At 41.6% G+C, this 22378-nt stretch overlaps 1 protein-coding gene across 1 annotated transcript in view; it reads left to right on the forward strand.

Annotated features, from left to right (window-relative positions):
- LOC129556406 (ADP-ribose glycohydrolase MACROD2-like) overlaps positions 1–22378 on the forward strand; it is a 1168845-nt gene that overhangs the window by 489347 nt on the left and 657120 nt on the right. Inside the window, exon 4 of the mRNA XM_088844309.1 lies at positions 7815–7888. The gene's annotated coding sequence lies outside the window, so the exon portion shown is untranslated. The remainder of the gene's footprint in view (positions 1–7814; positions 7889–22378) is intronic.

Consider the following 22378-nt stretch of genomic DNA (forward strand, 5'->3'; position numbering starts at 1 on the left):
CTTTGCAATCAATTTAAATGCAAAAATTTAAAAAAAATATTGTGTAAGTTGGCTTCACCATTGACAGCAAAAGTTAATTTTAATAACCCTAATGAATGCAGAACTAAGTAGCTTTGGAATGACAGAAGCATGTCCTGCACACACCTGGACTCACACACAGCTCCCTGAATGCTTGGCCCTGAATTGCTAATGGTTTTCTCAGTCTCATTGACCCTCATACTTGGAAAAGATTTTCTGTGTCATCTAATTCAATGATTCATCTGAAGCTTGTCTGCAGCCTTGCCTCTGGGTGGCCATTCTGCTTTTGTGAACAAAAGCCCCCTGGTGACCAGAATACCATTGAGACCTCCGGAGGCAGGCCTTACTGTCCTCAGGAGCCCATCCCTGGGCACAGATCCACCCTTGTCTATTCACTGGGCTTGCTTGTAACTCTTGGGGTCTTGCAGTTAGGTGGACAAAGGATTGTGTGGTTGCTATTTACCCAGAACATAGTATAATATTTATCTTGTTTACTTACGCTGCTGACAGCGAGTATGTTTTCAGGGATATTTGTCTGGATATTTTCCTCCCCTTTTAATTACAGCGTATCTTCCCACCAGGAGCTATATTTTCTCAAATGCAGTTTCTCAATAGTTTTCCCTCAGGGATGAAATAAGATAATGTGGATACATCATTTCTGCTTGGGCATCTCTTACCATACTCTTGAGCTAAGTGCTCTTGCTCTCCCAGTAATTTACCATTCCTGCTGTTGGTGCAAAGGTTCCTGAGTCCACATGTATTTATTGATCATTTTCTGTGTGCCAGCAATGTTTTAGGGATACATGATAAGTTAAAACAGGTGTGGTAGCTTATCTCCTTAGGACTTTTCACTCTATGAGATTGTTAATCAGATATTTCCATAAATATAAAATTGCAACTACAGTGAGTGCTGCAAGGAAAAGGCACATGGTCTTATGAAAGAAAGCATGAGGTGGGTAGTCGTCCATATCAGAGGAGCCTTCCCTGGTGGAGTGTTGGCTGAGCAGAGGGCAAATGTTAAATCAGCTAGGAAAAGAGAAAAATGCCATTTCTGGAAGAGGAAACAGCATGAGCAAGGCCTCATGGCAGGAAGGTGAAAAGGAACACGCCACATTCAAAGACTAGAAAGAAGGTCAGTGTGGCTGGAATGAGAAAGCAGAGAGTAAAACATGAGACAGAGTCAGACCACTCAGGAGAGAAGTGTCAGCACGAATCTGGGGAGTGGTCTGAGGACAGAGCAGCCTTCAAAGGCTTGCAAAGGCTGTTCTTTGGAAAGTAGCTGAACATTCTAAAAAGAAGAGGTTTTGGGAGATAGCTTTGGAATGGAAATATTACATCAGGGTCCAGAGTGTGATCTGGGGAGGAGGTAAGGTAGGGGTTGTCATCAAAAATGACCAGGTCAGGGAACCGGCAAACCAGGTGTTGAGTGAGTCATCATCTTAGATGTTAAAATTGCCCAAGGTTATTACAAGCCTGGAGGTGGAGATGAAAACTGTAACTCAGTGCCAGAGGTTTGATGAATATGGGAAAGTGACCAGGAGGTCACACATAATTGAGAAGTGACCACAGTTGCCATGGTTCTAGGAGAACTTGTATAATTTCTCTGTGGTGAATTACATCTTCTAAAGGTTAATGCTGATGGCCATTGCAACTGAGCGTGATTACAGAATTTATTAGCTTTATATAGCCCTATAATTTTACTATTTAAATACTTCTTGAACACATCAAAAAGTTGGCGGTTTTCATGGGAAGAGAATAAATAGAGGTAAGACAAATCTAGAAAAGCCCCTGGGGTGTATATCCAAGCTAAGGTGCTAAGGTTTATTCTGGAAGAGCCGTAGAGTCAGCCAAGGCTGCCACTGTTTTGAATCAGGTGTGGTAACTGTACTTCAGGAGAATCACCTGGAAGTGGTGTGCTGGATAGGCAAGAGAAGGGGAGAAGACCAAAGAGCACTGGGACAAGTCAACTGCAGTTGGGGTGAGAGCGGATCAGACCTTCTATGAGACCAATGGATAAGGAAGAGCTGCGTGGGGTCAGATGTGCCAGAGGGACACTGTCTGTGGGACCCAGTTACTGGGGGGAAGCCGCTGGACTCTGCAGTTGCTAAAAGAGAGGTGGAGCCTTGGGCAGAACCAGAAACTCAGGAAGGGGTTCCTTTTGTGGACGAATGAACGTTGCACTTTCGGTTACACATTGTACGTCTGGTTCTACAGCCTATCAGGGGAGGCACCTGGGTAATTACAAATGTAGGTTTTCAACTCAGGGGAGAGATGGACTGGAAAGCTCACTGTGGTTAACCCCAACTGCGTACGCCCATTCTGGCCACCTTGTTTTTCTTTGCAGCCCACTAGGACTCCTCCTGCTCCCCCACTTCTCTTTCTGTCACCTTTTCCGTCAATTCTTTGCTGCTCACACCTTATTCCCAAGGACAGTATCCCCTCAACTCCCGACATACAGTTCCCTTTGCCAAATATTCTGCTGTTTTCTAGAAATAACCCCCTTCCTTGCTCAGCTCTCATCCTTGTCCCTAAATGCCCTTGTTTGCTGGATTGTGAGGGCCTCTTGTTATTTCCTCCCCCCAACGTTGTGCTTTAAAGACAAGGGTTGGTTAGGATCTATCTATACAGATATATCCATAAGTACATATGTGTGTGTACATATATACCCTTTTCTAATTAAATAATGGGGTTCCCAGGTGGCACTAGTGGTAAAGAGCATAAGAGAAGTGGGTTCGATCCGTTTGTTTAATGAATTAGCTAATGAACAGCTAACAAACAGTCTTTTCTAATTTTAAGAATTTTACATTTTGAAGACTTCATTTAAGGAAAGTGAAACAATGCACAACAAAGCCATAATCCCAAATGTCATAAATGAATCTGCAAGTTTGAGAACGTGTGCACTTTTTTTCATATGACAGGTTTCTCTCTCTCCTATGATACCAAGTGGAGCTTGGCACTGCTTTATTTTGGTCTCTTTCCTTTTATACTTTTAAACAAAGCATGTAGAGACTTAATTAGAAAAGCAACATTTACTTTTGGAAGTGGGAACAAACAAGTCCTCTTTTATTTCTCTCTCACATTTTCTCTGAAAGTCCACTGAGATTTAAACCATTAGTATTTAAGCCATTAGAACTACTGTAATATAGTCCTTCCAGTGGGGGTGGGGGTTCAATCCCTGGTTGGGGAGCTAAGATCCCATATGCTGTGCAGTGTGGCCAAAAGATTGGAAAAAAAAGAAAAAAAAAATCCAGGAGTAGAATATACAAATCTGTAGAAACAAAGTAGATTAGTACTTGCCAGGAGCTGAGGGAGAGGTGAGATTGTTTGGAGAGTAATGGTTACAGAGCTAATATTTTGGGTGGTGAAAATATCCTAGAATTAGTGATGACTGCATAAGTTTGTGGACATATCAAAACAGCTAAACTATATACTTTAAAACACTGTTGGTGGGAATGCAAACTAGTACAGCCACTATGGAGAACAGTGTGGAGATTCCTCAAAAAACTGGAAATAGAACTACCATATGATCCAGCAATCGCACTCCTGGGCATACACACCAAGGAAACCAGAATTGAAAGAGACACATGTACTCCAATGTTCATTGCAGCACTGTTTATAATAGCCAGGACATGGAAGCAACCTAGATGTCCATCTGCAGACGAATGGATAAGAAAGCTGTGGTACATATACACAATGGAGTATTACTCAGCCATTAAAAAGAATGCATTTGGATCAGTTCTAATGAGGTGGATGAAACTGGAGCCTATTATACAGAGTGAAGTAAGCCAGAAAGAAAAACACCAATGCAGTATACTAACGCATATATATGGAATTTAGAAAGATGCAAATAATAACCCTGTATCCAAGACAGCAAAAGAGACACAGATGTATAGAACAGTCTTTGAGACTCTGTGGGAGAGGGTGAGGGTGGGATGGTTTGGGAGAATGGCATTGAAACATGTATATTATCATATGTGAAATGAATCACCAGTCCAGGTTCGACGCATGATACAGGATACTCGGGGCTGGTGCACAGGGATGACCCAGAGGGACGATAAGGGGAGGAGGGAGGTGGGTTCAGGAAGGGGAACTCATGTACACTCGGGGTGGATTCACGTCAATGTATGCAAAACCAACCAATATAATGTTGTAAAATAATTAGCCTCCAATAAAAATAAATAAATAAAAGAAACTTAGGACAGCCTGAAAAATAAATAAATAAAACACTTCAAAGATTAAAAAAAAAAAAAATCCAGGAGGGAAGAGACACTGAAACCTGAAAAATGAGTTATAAACTTTTAATACCAAAGAAGATGAAGACTGAGTGAAAGACTAGAGGCTTCTGTGACCAGGAAGCCAGCGGTGAGCTTGAGTTTTAATAGAAGAGTCACTCCCATCTGTTCTTTCTGCCCATCAACAAGTAACGTATAAGGTTATTCCCGCACGCTGATCTCTATTGGCAGAATGTCTGATGATTACGTGAGTTCCTGAATGTGTTTGGTTTACATACACTAAAGGATGAGTTTTAGAAACGAATGATGTGTGCTCATGTTCATTGATGTATTATACATGTATCATTCCTCCTGCCCTTCTAAAACCAAACCTGTACTATAAAATCAGGTCATTTCATGTTGTCTTCATCTCAAACATCATTTCCAATGGCTTTAAATGGAACAGGCATCGCCTTCCTTGAATTTCTACAATATCTTTCAGTGGTATGACTGTGTGACAAGTTGTTCACCCTGTCTTGTGCCAGCTCATTGATGGAGGGCTGCTGACTGTGTTACCCTCGCTCCACCACATGTGGTCTCTGACCTGAATATATTTGATTTGTCAACGGAGAGTAATAAGCTTTAATATGACATCTTAAAAAGAAGAGAAGTGAAAAGCAAATAAGACCAGCAAAGATATACCCATTTGAATGCAGAGTTCCAAAGAATAGCAAGGAGAGATAGGAAAGCCTTCCTCAGTGATCAGTGCAAGGAAATAGAGGAAAATAATAGTATGGGAAAGACTAGAGATCTCTTCAAGAAAATTAGAGCTACTAAGGGACTATTTTGGTGAAGGGAATGGCAAGCCAATCCAGTCCTCTTGCCTAGAAAATCCCATGGACGGAGGAGCCTGAGCCACGAGAAAGACATGACAGAGCAACTTCACTTTCACATTTCACTTTCACACATTGGAGAAGGAAATGGCGGCCCACTCCAGTGTTCTTGCCTGGAGAATCCCAGGGACGGGGGAGCCTGGTGGGCTGCCGTCTATGGGGTCACACAGAGTTGGACACGACTGAAGTGACTTAGCAGCAGCAGCAGCAGCAGCAGCAGCAGCAAGGGACTATTTCATGCAAAGATGGGCTCAACAAAGGACAGAAATGGTATGGACCTAACAGAAACAGAAGATATTAAGAAGAGGTGGCAAAAATACACAGAAGAACTGTACAGAAAAGATATTCACAACCAAGATAATCACGATGGTGTGATCACTCACCTAGAGCCAGACATTCTGGAATGTGAAGTCTAGTGGGCCTTAGAAAGCATCACTACGACCAAAGGTAGTGGAGGTGATGGAATTCCAGTTGAGCTATTGCAAATCCTGAAAGATGGTGCTGTGAAAGTGCTGCACTCAATATGCCAGCAAATTTGGAAAACTCAGCAGTGGCCATGGCACTGGAAAAGCTCAGTTTTTATTCCAATCCCAAAGAAAGGCAATACCAAAAAATGCTCAAAGTACCACACAATTGCACTCATCTCACAAGCTAGCAAAGTAATGCTCATAATTCTCCAAGCCAGGCTTCAACAATATGTGAACCATGAACTTCCAGATGTTCAAGCTGGATTTAGAAAAGGCAGAGGAACCAGAGATCAAATTGCCAACATCAAAAGCAAGAGAATTCCAGAAAAACATCTACTTCTGCTTCATTAACTATGCCAAAGCCTTTGACTGTGTGGATCACAATAAACTGTGGAAAATTCTGAAAGAGATGGGAATACCGCACCACCTGACCTGCCTCGTGAGAAATCTATATGCAGGTCAGGAAGCAATAGTTAGAACTGGACGTGGAACAGCAGACTGGTTCCAAATAGGAAAAGGAGTGTGTCAAGGCTGTATATTGTCACCCTGCTTATTTAACTTATATACAGAGTACATCTTGATACACGCTGGGCTGGCAGAAGCACAAGCTGGAATCAAGATTGCCGGGAGAAATATCAATAACCTCAGATATGCAGATGACACCACCCTTATGGCAGAAAGTGAAGAAGAACTAAAGAGCCTCTTGATGAAAGTGAAAGAGGAGAGTGAAAAAGTTGGCTTAAAACTCAACATTCAGAAAACTAAGATCATGGCATCTGGTCCCATCACTTCATGGCAAATAAATGGGGAAACAGAGGAAATAGTGGCCGACTTTATTTTGGGGGCTCCAGAATCCCTGCAGATGGTAACTGCAGCCATGAAATTAAAAGACATTTGCTCCTTGGAAGGAATTTCATGACCAACCTAGATAGCATATTAAAAAGCAGAGACATTGCTTTGCCAGCAAAGGTCCATCTAGTCAAGGCTATGGTTTTTCCAGTAGTCGTGTATGGATGTGAGAGTTGGACTTTAAAGAAAACTGATACAGACCATTTACTTATGAATATGTAAAACTCAAGAAAGTCCACATTATTCCTACAACATATTGAAAGTGCTTCAGAGTAAGTAAATGGTCTGTGTCTTGTGCCTTTGTTGGTTTTCTGTGAGCTGTAGTTTCTGGGAAGTGAGCAGCTCTCATTCCTGTAATTCTTGTAACCCAGTCATTCGTGTGCCTCCTTCATGTGGATTCAGTGCGGCTGTGGTGCTGTTATCCCTCTGATAGGAACTCTAACTCAGTGTAAAGCCCCAAAGATCTGTTACTTATTTTTATTTTATATTGTACTATATTTTATTTACAGTGTTGTATTTGTTTCAAGTGTATAGCAAAGTGATACAGTCATATATATATATATATATCATTTGGTGAAATTTTAACTGTTAATGTTTTTGGCATTGTGCTTTGTACCATTTATTAAATAAAAATTAAAAAAAAATAAAGCTGAGCATAGAAGAATTGATGCTTTTGAACTGTGGTGTTGGAGAAGACTCTTGAGAGTCCCTTGGACTGCAAGGAGATCCAACCAGTCCATCCTAAAGGAGATCAGTCCTGGGTGTTCATTGGAAGGACAGATGTTGAAGCTGAAACTCCAATACTTTGGCCACCTGATGCAAACAGCGGCCATCTCATTTGAAAAGACCCTGATGCTGGGAAAGATTGAGGGCAGGAGGAGAAGGGGACGACAGAGGATGAGATGGTTGTATGGCATCACCTACTCAATGGACGTAAGTTTGTATAAGCTCTGGAAGTTGCTGATGGACAGGAAGTCCTGGTGTGCTGTGGTCCATGGGGTTGCAAAGAGTCGGACAGGACTGAGTAACTGAACTGTATGAGAAAATTATGTGAAAATGTTGTGAAAGCTATTAAACAACTGTACATTCATTTTAATAGATAACCATACAAGTGAAGAGGCAATTAGTTCTCTATTGCCCTTCTAGCTCTAGATGGGTATGGGACCAGAGCCCTTCTATATAGCATTGCAGACTTCATCTCCTGTGATGTGAAATGTCGAGTGTGTCAACCAGTTACTAAGTTCTAAGCCTTTCTCAGTACTAAATGGTTGGATTGAATACTGACTAAATGAGGAAAAAAACCAGTATTCATCCATGACTGACTATCACCTTTGCCTATTTTTTTTTTAATTTGTCTTATTCTGCTTTTCACTTAGGTTTTCCAAATGAGCCTGCTGCAGTCATCGCCCTTAGCACCATTAAGGAATGGCTGGCCAAGAATCAGCACGAGGTAGGGGAACACAGTCAGTGAATATACAAGATGCTATGATTTGATCTTCAGTTTTGAAAAGGCAGATACATTTATTCCATAAATTTCCAGTAGTAGACCTAGTCATTGAGCCAAAGATGGGTAATTGCTTATCTTTCTGTAATTGTTGACTGAAGGCATGAGGTTGATTGGTTTCGATGGTGAAGATGGGCAAAATGGTCAGAATTATTTAGCCATGATCTCACTTTTGCTTCTTTAGAAAATATGGGTTTTTGCATAAAAGAACTGGGTGGATTTCATTAAGATGAAGAATTCGGGGATCGTCTGGTTCTATTTTCCTGAAAGAGTTTCCTTTGTTGATAGGGGATTTCTGATGTTTGGTAATTTTTTTCAGTAATCTAAGATCACTTTATATATAACCAATCTTTAAAGAAACCTCTGAGTGTGATATCGGAGTGGGTTTGACTGATTTTGCTAAATCATCATGATGGGGATTTTTTTAATGAAACTGAATGCTTCCATCATTGTACATCATGCCTGTTATTCTACTTATTTAATAAGATCTTCAGGATATATGCAGTAATGTGTAAAAGGATTATTCAAGTAAACCAAGGAACACAATAAGTAAATATGCTATGGAGGCTTGGATTTTAGAGGTTCGGTGATTAACATGTAACAGCAAATATGTTTCAGGTAACACACAATATTGTGCATTTTTCTTCTGATTTTGGTTTTGTCCTCACTTGCTCACATGAGTACTGTAAAGTATTTTGTTCCATTCATGATGGCCCATGAGTTTAGCTTTCTCCTTGGGTAGGAAATAGATTATTTGGAAATGTCTGGGTATGGAAAGAGACTATGGGAATTTCCTAATGAGAGCTCTTGATGCTTTTGTGTATTTAAAGAAACAGCATTGTCATTTTTGCCAGTTACTGTGATTTCAGCATTTTTAAAACAGGTATGAACATTGTTGATCTCAAGTAGAAGACCACATGGTCAGACATGCCCATTTTGGTGTTTGCCTTTTCTTTTCCTCTTACTTTTAAAAGGTGTACGTATGACAACTTCAATTTAGAGGATAACTTTAATAACCTCAATGATGGAGAATAAAATTTAAACCAAAATAGCCAGTTTCCAAAACATTTATTTGACATGTATTATTTTCACAACAATCTTACAGAACATGTAGGGTGGGTTTTGCTATCTTTATCTCCATCTGGAATCAAATGGTTAAAAGACAAACTCTAAACTTCAGAGTCTCAGAGCCAAGAGTCTAACCTGCCTCTCCTGATGCTAAGAGGCATTCCTTCTCGGAATGCTCCTGAGGCTGGGAGAGACATTCAGTCCTTTGAAAGCTGGTAATCTTCAGTATGTCTCTCAGCCATAGTGAAGGCTCTTGGACCGTCTGCTTGGCGAGAATGTAGTGTTTCATGAATTGAAAACTGGTAAGTGAGCTTGTGTATTGGTATGAATCCATCATTTCCACTAAAGTAATAATCCAAGGACATTTCCCACATTGGAAATCCCCATGAGCTATCTTGGCGCATGATGGGAATACACATAACTACACAAAACATAAGTAATGAGGAGGAACAAACATGTTGGTCACGTCTATACCTCACTGACACATTTTTCTGATGGAGTCTCCCTAGTTAAACTATTCAGAGAGTTATTTTTTTTAGATACTTGTTAGCTTAGCCTTCCCACCTAATGTTATTTTGCTCTGATCTGCTTACTAGCCTACTGTCTTTGAGTTCACTCTTTTGCTCTCTTATTCTTTCCACGCTCATGTCTTGGGTTCATTGTAGGGAATCTACATAATTTGGATTAAGAAACATAACTTAGTTATTGCCATCAGAACTTTAAACATATCCTATGATAATGCTTTTCAGGAGGCTCCCTACTTAAATATTCATCAGCTAATTTAATTTCAACAAGTCAGGTTTTGCCTAATGAATGAATTATAAGTCGCAGGACATAGATAAAAGCTATACAAATGGATTATCTAGCAATATTTTGATGTATTTTTTGCTCAGTTGACAAACTAGGTTAAGGACTTTTTCAGTTGTCTCTTTGTGGCAGTATTCTTTTGGCATCCTGATTGTTTAAGCTATTTATTCATTAATTCACTCTTTTGATAATTATATATTGAATCTCACTAAAAGCCAGACACTTTGCTAATACTAGGGTCAGAATGCTGAAAAACAAAATACTTTCTTATGGTGTTCATAGTCTAGGAAAAGAGAAATCTAAGTTAAAAAAATAAATAGAATATCTCAAAGAGTACAAAGTAAAACAAAGTAAGTACATAGTGGGTTCTCGGGGGATATGGTTTTAGAGAATGTAGAGATTGTTCTGAGGACGTTGCATTGGGATGAAGGTTTGGATGGTGGAAAGGAGTCAGCCAAGCTACACAAGAGGTCTTGAGGAAGGACATTCCACACAGAAGGAAGGCAAGAGGCAGACCCTGAGGGGAGGAAGTTTACTGTTTGCAAGAACAGTAAGAGAAAAATTGCAGGAGACAAATTGGAGGGTTGTAGTTTCATGGAGAGACTTTGATTTTTATGCTAAGTGTTTTAATGGGAAATTGTTGAGGTTTTGGGACAAGGAGTAGCATGAGCAGATTCACCTTGAGAATGACCAAAGTCTGGTTGCTACTTGGAGAATGGACTTGAAAAATGTCAGAGTGCAAAAGGGAAGACTGATTAAGGGGGCCCTGCAGAAATGGCAACCCACTCCAGTGTTCTTGCCTGGAAAATCCCAGGGACGGGGGAGCCTGGTGGGCTTCCGTCTATGGGGTCACACAGAGTCGGACACGACTGAAGTGACTTAGCAGCAGTAGCAGCAGCAGTAAATCCAGGCAAGAGACAAATGTTGCTGGGAACACAGTGATGGTGGAAAAGGGGCCAAGGGCGTCGGGCTCAACATACACTGTTTCTCAGAACAGTTGATTTGACTCTGTCCTGTTACACAAATCACACGTCCCCGCATTGAGGGGCCAGCCTGGGACACCTGGGCCCAGTGGTGGGACTGGGAAAAGCATGTTCTGTTCATCCACCATCAACTTGTTTCACTTGCCCACAGTTTAAGCTCTAAGGGTTCTGTTGTCACCACATATTTAAGGGGACTCGGGGACCTGGAGCCCAGCTGAACAAATATTAGTAGTGCAGTTGGCCCTGACTGCAGTGGCTCAAACGGAAGACATGGAGCAGCACTTGCTTAAAAACAGGAAGGCGAATCCTCAAGAGGATATAATTAGGGCACATCGGTGACCCGCCAGAACTAAGAAATATAATGACTTCTGACTGAGAAATTGAGAAAACAAAAGAGAATATTCACTACTGAGAGTTGAATTATTGCTCTGGGAAGACCAGAGAGAGATGGATTATTTTAAACAAAGACCAGAGACACAGGAAATGGAAAGCAGGGTGCAGAGAGAAGGTGTGAGGCAGGGAGACCCAGAGATCAGACGTGAGGTGGGCAATGAGACGTGGAGGTTACCACTGGCATTTTCAGCTCAATTAAGAATTAAGAACTCACGAGTTCAGAAAATCAAGAGAAAAGCATGTCAGAGTTGGCTGTAAAAAGTTGACAGCATGTGGCATGGTAACCTTTCCAGAAGCGCCCATTTTTCTCAAGTAGAAACTTTCTTGAAGAGACAAGTGAGCAAAGCAAGGGGCCTTATGGAAATGAGCGGCGGAAATGCAGCCCAGACGTCTACCCTGGGGTGACCGCCCTGTGTTATCATCCACAGCTTCATGCATTCCTCATTTCTCATACCGTCTAAAAATACTGTTCCTTGTGAAATAGTGATTTCCCCACTGCACAGCTCAGAGGCTCCCCTTTCCTGTCTGGAAGCTAGCCTGAGTGGTGTCTTCACAGGGCCTGTTCTGCTGGTCCACCCTGGGGACTCATCTGCCCTCTGAGTACCAGTCTGCAGAGCAGTGTCTGTATTTGTCAGTTTTTCCATAGGTAGAAGAAGAATAGGATGTCTTTCACTTGTGAAAGCTACATATGGCTTGATGTTGTGAGCTATTTGCCCATTATGGAGGTCATGTTCAGTGGTTTCAAATACCCAAGGGAGTAACAATCCTACAATTCAGAGGGCTTGTGGTTAAGGCTTCCAAGAAGCCATCTTAGGCAGTAAGGCACCTAAGATGAAGATTTTGAGCCAGAAGATCAGCGGATGTCTAGGATGCTTGCGATCTGGAAACCCTCAGATACTAACCAGGCCTCAGGTACAGTGTGACACAGACCTGTATCCCCTGCCCACCACTCTGCCAGTGATAAAGCAGCGGGTAGCTGAGCAGAAGCATAGCATTCTGGGAGCTCTCGTTAAGCTCCGGCCTTGGGCAGCCATTGTTTAGAGGGGAGGTCGTGGTTCACTGAAACCAGGCCCCAGCTGCATCTCTGCAGATCTTTGAGGTGAGGATGGCAGTTTTCCAGAAATCTCCCCCATTCATTTACTTCAGGGGAATTCCCTCATCTCCCCTCTCCTGCCTGTAGACCGCTTCTCCACAAGCCAACCCCCTATTCTGCAGTGGGAACAAGCAGTGGTGCAACCTTTGGTTTACCTTGGCAGGCCTTCCATGGGCACTTGGCTTGACTTGGGTATCATTGACGTGGAGGAGCCCCAGTCCTGCATTTTGAAAATCAGTTGGTTTTCTTCTGTGTAGGAGGAAGGTAGAAGATTTGCTCATTGCCTACAGAGTTTGGACCTTTGCCTAACATACTATACTTTTTAACTGTGCTTTTAGAACCAACAAATTGCTGTTAAGAATGTTAAATATCATCTACTTGTCATTTAAATTGTTTGCTCTCTGCCTTCCAAGGGAAACAGACCTGGGTATTGCTGTTTGTCACTTTGGGTAGTTTGCCTACAGTTGAGGCAGGCCATTCCAAGTTGCTGTGTGACAACTAGCCAGGTGCCCAGCTCTGCACTTGTTACAAGCTAAGGTCCCAGACCTTACCCAGTATGGTCTAGGCCTCAAGGCAACTGCTGGCAGTCGGAGAACAGAACTAGTTTTGGTCTCATCCTTGGTGTTTTAGAAGTTAAGATATCGGTCTCTGGTTTCAGCATCCTCCCTGCCTTCCAGCATGCAGACACACAATCCGCAGAGTATGGAAAAAGGTGAACACATTCCTCTCCCCCAGAGCATAGAAATGGGAATCCACTGAAGCCATGTGCTTCAGCTTCCTGAAAGTTTCATCTGCTGTTCTCCTGTTAACTTGACAAGATCAGGGACGTGGCCACTCCTTTCCTCCTCACAAATCACAGAGGAAGTGTCACACTTTAGCTTCTGACACCAAGACTATTTTTTCCCCTTCTTGGCAGAGGTCTTTGAACATATGCAGTGTTAAAAATTGTTGTCACTTTTATTTCAGAATCACATTATGGATCACCAAGAAAAAAAAAAAAGAAAAACACTGCAGGGCCTGCCTTATGTCACTGACATGGAACACCTTAGGATCTGTGTGTGTGGTTCTTAATAGGAGGGCTTAAATGAAACATGAAATGATGTTTACATTTCTGATGGGAAAATTATATCCTTCACACCAAGTTTCAATTCCTGCGGACGGTTGTTTACAGAAATGCAAAGCAATGCACTGTCCTTCAGTTCTACTGGAGACAGAGATGTGGTTGACATGCAGAGATCTGGAAGAAGCCAGAGGTATTGCCTGGGGTTCTCCCTGGGGGATGTCTTTTTATGTCTAGAAGCATCATTTGAACATCTATGCAGGCCTTAGTTTCTGGAACAATTTAAGCTTAAGATGTGTGTGTTTAAAAAAATAAATTCCATCTTAAAACCTTCACATTCTGTTGCAGGAGTGTGATTATGGTAATAACACCTATCATCATAATAGGCTGCTATTAAAATGTATCCTTTGACTAGTCCAGGCCCGGTCTTCAGGTGGAAGCCATGATGCTGATCGTCTCTGACATAATGGAAGAAAAGTATTCCCAGACTTTGCACATGTGCCGTGTTCCTTTTGCGCTTCAGGAGCCCTTAGGACTTGGAAACAACTTTTCTCTCTTCCTCCATCTTCCTCCCTCCCTCCCTTCTTTCCCTCCTCTTCCGTGTACATGCACGCTCACTCGCTCACTCACCGCCCATTCGTGTACATAATACTTCATTCTCACATGGTCTGGGTTGAAGTTTGTGAGAAGCAGTTTCATGAGTGGCTGGATATGAGTTTTCTCTCTTGATTGTGTGAGTCAAAATACCCATTGTTAGAGTAAAAGCCGTGTCCCAAGGCAGCTTCTGCCTTTCTTGATGGGAGATAGTGTTCAAGTGCTGGGTGTCACCATAGACCCCACCTGAGAGCTCTCCAAGTGTGCCAGTGCACTTCCCTCTGCATCCCCACACTGTTTTAGCATCTGTTCCCAACAGACACACCCAAGTTTTGTAGCCAGAAATTAGAACCTCTTGCTGTTGTCTCCAGGCTTCATCATCCTTTTCCCATTGATCAAGAAAGACAATAGATAGACTAATACAAATTGTGTTGCTTTAGTTAGTGATCCACACTGGCATTGGGAAAGGAAACTGAGGGCCCACTTTAGTGATGGAGCAGAGAGAGCTTGGGCTCAGGAGCTGCCAGTGGCCATGTTCCCTGCCATCTTTTTTTTTGTTTCATTTTTTGGGTAACAGGTATACCTTAAGAGGATATTTTGCTGAAGATGTTACTGATCATTGGGTAGTAACAGAGTCGAAGAGCCCATTTTGCTGGCCTGAGTGAAGAATCAACAATGTTGGTATAGTTTAGCAAAACTGACCTCTCATTTTTGTATTAACAACTCAAGCTAATAATTCTCAGCTAGAGAAAAGGGACAGTCGGGAATTATTTGGAGGTTTGTTTCCCAAAGCTGCATGTTTTAAGTAGTTTACCCCTTTCACAGAATTAATCTTATGTTGAACTACTGCTTTCAGTAGAATTATTCCAGATTTTTCAAATATGTTGGGTCAGAAAAATACTTTGAGTCACTGTTCTTAACAGCAAAGTGAGTAAGAACTCTTTTAAAAGTGCAGCCTTTCTGTACTTTCTTGCAGGGGGAAATCATCAGCTTGTTTTTGCTGATGGCTCTATCTTCCTCTTTACTGTAACCTCAAGGTAAAGAAACATGTAAGTTTTATTGGAAGCCAGTATTGAGTAAAAGCCAAGAATAAATAGTATGAGACAGGTGAAGCAGAGATTCTCTGTAATTAGTACTTAAGTGAACAGTTCTTTAAAAGGGAGTAAGAAGTCTGCTAATATGATATGAGCGAGAATGTTCCTATGATTGAAATTTGTGTTTTTGAAATAAGATGGATCTCTTTACAAAATACGAAGTCCATGAGGCTGTAGGACAGCTTCCAATCCTGCAGGGTTGTATCAGGGAGGCCACTGTGTAGCAGTAGCTCCTCTCCACCTTCATGGAGTCAAAATGGGACTTATGGTTTCAGGAAGCTGGATGGGTGAAGGTAGGGTGCAATTCAACCCTGGCTATTATTGTCTCAAAGAGGCAGATTGGTGTAAAAATTAGAACATTGGATTAAAAGTCAGAAAATTTGGGTTCTAATCAGATTCCTCTCTTGTATGTGTGGGTGCATGCATGCTCAGTCACGACCAGCTCTTGGTAACCCTATATACACTGTAGCCCACCAGACTCCTCTGACCATAGGATTTTCCAGGCAAGAAGAGTGGAGTCGGTTGCCATTTCCTACTCCAACTCTCCTGTGTAAACATGGACAATTAAACCCATCTCTCTGTACTCCTTATCTGTGAAATGGGGAATGTAGGCCAAGTCTCTTCCAGCTCCAGGATCCATCACCACTGGTGTCGTCTTCTGGAGCAGCCTCACTGTTAGTAGCCACAGCCATGCCTTTGCTCAGGTCGTCGTGGCATAATCAAGCCAGAAGAAGGTTTTGTCCTGTGATAGCAAAGCTGCAGCATCACCCTCGCGCTCTCTGCTGCCTTTGAGGTGACTCTCAGTCTCCATATGCAGCTCCTTAGGGTCAGCGTTAACAACCCCCGCCCACTCGGCGTGGGGAGAGGCCACCGTGCTGCTTTTCTGTAAGTGATCTCAGAATAGACACCCTTTAAAACCCTTATAAAATTAAATCTGCTGATTATCCAGATGATGTGGCATTTTTATAAATAGAAAGTAAACCTCTGAGCATGTGGTTGGATCTACATCTGACACAGGGATAAAAATGACACTGAGAGGCTCGACTTAAGGACGTTCTACTGCCATTTTCATAAGCTGGAAGTGTGTGCCTTCCTTCTTGCTGAGTAGGGAGAGAAAAACAACCCTTTGCCTTGCTCTCCACCTTAATTGAATAGGATTCATGTGCTGCCATGATTGAATGGAAAATCAGCAATCCTGCCTCCATCGAGCTTAATTCAGGCAAGAACAAGAAAGATACTTTCTCATTCTTGTGAAGTTAAATGATTTGCCTCTGAGAAGCAATGTTCCCAGCCAGATCTCAGTTTCATATGGAAACTGTGGCCAGATTTGTAGCCACCTCATTGCTTTTCCTAACACGTCTAGATTTAGGGGTGGCCCCTGTGGAAGTTGCTTCCGTGGTGGCTCAGATGGTAAAGAATCTGCCTTCAGTGCAGGAAACCCAGGTTCAATCCCTGGGTCTGGAAGATCCCCTGGAGAAAGAAATGGCAACGCACTCCAGTATTCTTGTTTGGAGAATTCCATGGACAGAGGAACCTGGCGGGTTATAGTCCATGGGGTCACATAGAGTTGGACGGGGCTGAGCAACTAACACTTTTACTTTTCTGTGGAAACTACACCTCTTTGATAGTGACATGTCCATTCATTATGGTAAGAAATAGGACTAGATATGTCAAAGCTACCAGTACTTCAATCTCTTGACACTTAAACAAAAAACACACCAGAAGAAACTTCCAAAGAGTGTGGACCTATGAACATACAAATCAGCTGAGTTATAGACAAAAGTATATATGGAGGAGGCGGATTGTGAGCTTAGTGATAGAAAGACTTGCTAACATGACCTGCTCAATCAGATCAACTTCTTCTTATTTCTGTTCAAAGTTCTTAGGAAGTCTCATCATATAGAAACTTGAGGGTACAGAAGAAAACTGTGGCATCTTCAGTCCACACCAGGCAGTCCCTAACTTTCTATGAGGAGGCTATTTCCTTGAAGCAGAGAACAGAAAGGATATTGGAGGATATCTGGTTTCTTAAATTTGTGGTGAATCCAAGTTACTAAAACCTGGTCAGAATAAAGCATTTATATCTGTGATCCAGATTTTGAAGGCTTTGGTCTAGGAAGGTAGATCCTGACATACTGATCTTAGGCTCGGTTCTGCAGGAAGGGTTGCAACCCCTGATGTGCGCCCTGCTGGGCACCAGAGCAAGTGATGTCTGATAGTGAGAAGGTGCTTCCTGTGCTCATAGCTTCTGCTATGTGCACTCTGTTAAAAAAAAAAAAAAAAAAAGATGTAAATAAGAGATTTTAAATGAGGTGATTTATTTTGAGTTTTATAATAAACCTTGGTGTGAGATAAGAAATATAAATTCACTCTTCTTCCAGTTGATCCTGATTCTCACAAACATCTTAGCTTCCTTCTGAATCACTGCAATGCTAGTCCATAAGGACATTTTTGTTGTTATTGCTTCTCTGACATTGCTCCTAAATGTTAGCCAACAACTTCATCTCTTGCTCACTGGGGACTTTGAAAACTCCTGCAGCTTCTCTTAGAGCTGCAGGAAAAACGGGCTTTGTTGAGCTTATTGAGAGACATGTTAGTTTCTAATGTAGGGCCTGCCTAAAGAAGTTTAAAGATGAATTTTGCCCATGTGAAAATTTCATTTTATGTGCTGAAATTTAGAGCCTGAATAAGGCATAATAAAAACTCAACTGCATTTATTTTTCAACATAAATGTTGGCTGCTTCGAGCCTGTAGATCTTTGCTTGGTCTGGGCTCTTTTTCCTGCCTGATTATACACTGGAGAAACTCCCTAATGACCCAGGCATTGCTGAGCTTGTCGGTAAGACACTGACCTGGGAATAAGGAGATTGCAGGAGAGGCTGTAGCAATTCTAGGCCTGTTCTTTATCTGTAAAATAAGGTGAAAGTCACCTGGGAAAATGATTAAATCATATACCAGCACCATAGCCTAAATCTACTGTATTGCCATATCTGGGAGGACAGCAGCCTATTATTTTAAAACATTTCTCCAGCCAGTGGTTGATTAGACCAGTAACTCTCAAACATTTTTTCCAGCTAGAAAATTCTCTTCAATGTGGAAAAAGATCTTCTGAGAACTGTGAGAGTAAACCTCTCTCTAAACCAGCAAACAACAGACCTTCTAACAAGGGATTTAGGAGCCTTGATGGAAATGTATTGTCTAGAAGTTTCCAGAGTAGCCACCATAGCCTTCTCACTGATAGACACTTGTTTCTTCCATCCTGTAATCCCCTTTGACATAAGTTGACAAATAAACAATGTTGATCATATCTACATATAACATGTCACGTTTACTCACATTAAATATTCATAGGATTTGCTAGCTAGGATTTCCGTGGCACCCTGCACATATTAGGGGCCTTTTATCTCTTTTAGAAAGCTTTTAATATATTTCCAAAATCTTATTTACAGTAATCATTGTCTCTGGATACATATTCAAATGCCTCCATGCATGAGATATATTTAATAAGTTAGTAAAAGTCATCAACATATACAACTGAATCATTATTTGAGTATTACATACAGATGACGAGTCTATCTCTTGGATCTTGTACAGTTGGTTTCTACAAAACCTTTTGAGAATAAAGCCCTCAGTCACATGAAGCAAATTAGTTTTCCTTAGGCATGAGGCCACCATTTAGCAGGCGACAAGGACTGTGTTTTCGGACTGGTACCATGTTGTCCTGCATGGGATCCTGTTTATACCACCTACCTCGGGATTGGCCCCTGGATATGCAGATACGTGTCACCCACTGTGTTTCCAGAATCCCCTGCCACTGATGAAATTTACTATTTAAGGAATTAGAAAATAGTTGTACTAAAATTCATTGATGAAAATACTAACCAGCTTAATATCTTCTGCTGCTCAAAATTCTGCTCTGAAAACAATTAGAGCATGATGGTCTGTGTGTTTGACAGTCCGAATTGATCTACAAATGACCTGGGTGTGCTTCAGTTAAGCACAGGGCAACTTGGGAATGTATTAAGTTGATTAATCATCTCATATGTTTTTCCCCTGGGTTCAGTGACATCTACAAAGATCATTTTTCTAAGAAGTTTTTCTCTTTACAAATTTAAAGTCCAGGGAAATCGGATCCATATGGTCTTGATTCATTTGCACTAACTCATCAAAATGTTCTTTCCCTTATAAGTTATTGGATGTCTGCAGAGGATTTTGACTGTTTTGTATAAGTTCTTTTAAGCCTTTCTGTCTAGAGGCAGGAAATGGCCATTTGCCAGCAGTGAGTGAACCAACCAGATAGTCACGTTCTGTGCAGGAGGCAAAGGAAAAATAAAATTCATCCCCTGCTTCTAAATATAGTTGACTAATGATTTTCTGTAGAGGGTGGGGATAAGTGTATCCTCTGGAATATATTAGTAAATTCATTAAATGTATGGTTAAAAAAATTCCATGAGAGGTTTCAGCAGGAGTGGGATTGACATCACCCCCCTTTACTATATACCTGTGAGGCTCTTTTTTTATCGCTGTTTATTTTTGGTTGTGCCGGGTGGCATCTTCGTTGCTGTCCTTGGGCTCTCTCTGGTTGCATCAAATAGGAGCTGCTCTCAAGCTGTGATGCACGGGTGTTTTTTGTTACAGCGGCTTCTCTTGTTGAGGCTCCTGGGCTCTAGAGCACAGGCTCAGTTGTTTGAACCTATATCCCTGACATTGACAAGCAGACTCAATCACTGGCCCACCAGGGAAGTCTTTAGGGTATAATAAGTCCCCTATAAATGAACCTTCAAGTTGTGAACTTTCAACTATACTTTTCAAGGTACTATACTGTAAGATTAAAAATGTTTTCTTTATTTTTTTTGTTTGTTTTCATGTATTATATGTGTGAAAAGTATTATAAACCTGTTACAGTATAGTACTGTATAGCCAGTTGTGACAGTTGGATACCTAGGCTAACTTTGCTGGACTTACAAACACACTCTTAGAATGAAACTCCTTCCTATGTAGGGGATTTGCTGTAGTTTGTTTACCCAGTAACTTAGAGCCTTGACCTAAGTAAAATGTGTGACCTCTTCAGTATGTACATCAGAGGTCATTTCTGTGTGTGCATGTTTTCTTGTGTGTGTGATTGAGATTGATTTTATTCTAACCCTATTTCTACATCTTGTATTTCTCCTATTGAGTTCAGTAAATCTACTTTTGACGCTCAAAAGTAATATACCGTACCATACTTTTTCAAATAAGTAGAGTTTGGTCAACCAGTGACGGCTGAGGACAAGAAGATTTCAGAAGCAAATCCACTTGAGCTTGATTTTTCACTAACTAACGATATATATATTTAAAAAGAAGGGAAAACCACTAGACCATTCAGATATGACCTAAATCAAATCCCTTATGATTATACAGTGGAAGTGAGAAATAGAATTAAGGGACTAGATCTGATAGATAGAGTGCCTGATGAACTATGGACGGAGGTTCATGACACTGTACAGGAGACCATCCCCATGGAAAAGAAATGCAAAAAAGCAAAATGGCTGTCTAAGGAGGCCTTACAAATAGCTGTGAAAAGAAGAGAAGTGAAAAACAAAGGACAAAAGGAAAGATATAAGCATCTGAAGCAGAGTTCCAAAGAATAGCAAGGAGAGATAAGAAAGCCTTCCTCAGTGATCAATGCATAGAAATAGAGGAAAACAACAGAATAGGAAAAACAAGAGATCTCTTCAAGAAAATTAGAGATACCAAGGGAACATTTCATGCAAAGATGGGCGCGATAAAGGACAGGAATGGTGTGGACCTAACAGAAGCAGAAGATATTAAGAAGAGGGGCAAGAATACACAAAAGAACTGTACAAAAAAGATCTTCAAAACCAAGATAGTCACGATGGTGTGATCACTCACCTGGAGCCAGACATCTTGGAATGTGAAGTCAAGTGGGCCTTAGAGAGCATCACTCAAAGTTAGTGGAGGTGATGGAATTCCAATTGAGCTATTTCAAATCCTGAAAGTTGATGCTGTGAAAGTGCTGCACTCAATATGCCAGCAAATTTGGAAAACTCAGCAGTGGCCACAGGGCTGGAAAAGGTCAGTCTTCATTCCAATCCCAAAGAAAGGCAATGCCAAAGAATACTCACTACCACACAATTGCACTCATCTCACACGCTAGGAAAGTCATGCTCAAAATTCTCCAAACCTGGCTTCAGCAATATGTGAACCGTGAACTTCCAGATGTTCAAGCAGGTTTTAGGAAAGGCAGAGGCACCAGAGATCAAATCGCCAACATCCGCTGTATCATGGAGAAAGCAAGAGAGTTCCAGAAAAACATCTATTTCTGCTTCATTGACTATGCCAAAGCCTTTGACTGTGTGGATTACAATAAACTGTGGAAAATTCTGAAAGAGATGGGAATACCAGACCACCTGACCTGCCTCTTGAGAAACCTGTATGCAGGTCAGGAAGCAACAGTCAGAACTGGACATGGAACAACAGACTGGTTCCAAATAGGAAAAGGAGTACATCAAGGTTGTATATTGTCACCCTGCTTATTTAACTTATATGCAGAGTACATCATGAGGAACTCTGGGCTGGAAGAAGCACAAGCTGGAATCAAGATTGCTGGGAGAAATATCAATAACCTCAGATATGCAGATGACACCACCCTTATGGCAGAAAGTGAAGAGGAACTCAAAAGCCTCTGGATGAAAGTGAAAGAGGAGAGTGAAAATGTTGGCTTGAAGCTCAACATTCATAAAACAGAGATCATGGCATCTAGTCCCATCACTTCATGGGAAATAGATGGAGAAACAGTGGAAACAGTGTCAGACTTTATTTTTGGGGGCTCCAAAATCACTGCGGATGCTGATTGCAGCCATGAAATTAAAAGACGCTTACTCCTTGGAAGGAAAGTTATGACCAACCTAGACAGCATATTAAAAAGCAGAGACATTACTTTACCAACTGAGGTCTGTCTAGTCAAGGCTATGGTTTTTCCCGTGGTCATGTATGGATGTGAGAGTTGGACTGTGAAGAAAGCTGATCACCGAAGAATTGATGCTTTTGAACTGTGGTGTTGGAGAAGACTCTTGAGAGTTCCTTGGAGTGCAAGGAGATCCAACCAGTCCATTCTAGAGGAGATCAATCCTGGTTTTCTTTTGAAGGACTGAAACTCCAATACTTTGGCTACCTCATGTGAAGAGTTGACTCATTGGAAAAGACTCTGATGCTGGGAGGGATTGGGGGCAGGAGGAGATGGGGATGACAGAGAATGAGATGGCTGGATGGCATCACCGACTCAATGGACATGAGTTTGAGTGTACTCCAGGAGTTGGTGATGGACAGGGAGGCCTGGCGTGC

Source organism: Moschus berezovskii, chromosome 15, assembly GCF_049115385.1.
Source record: "Moschus berezovskii isolate FMDL1 chromosome 15, NW_MosBer_1.0, whole genome shotgun sequence".
NCBI classification, from domain to species: domain Eukaryota; kingdom Metazoa; phylum Chordata; class Mammalia; order Artiodactyla; family Moschidae; genus Moschus; species Moschus berezovskii.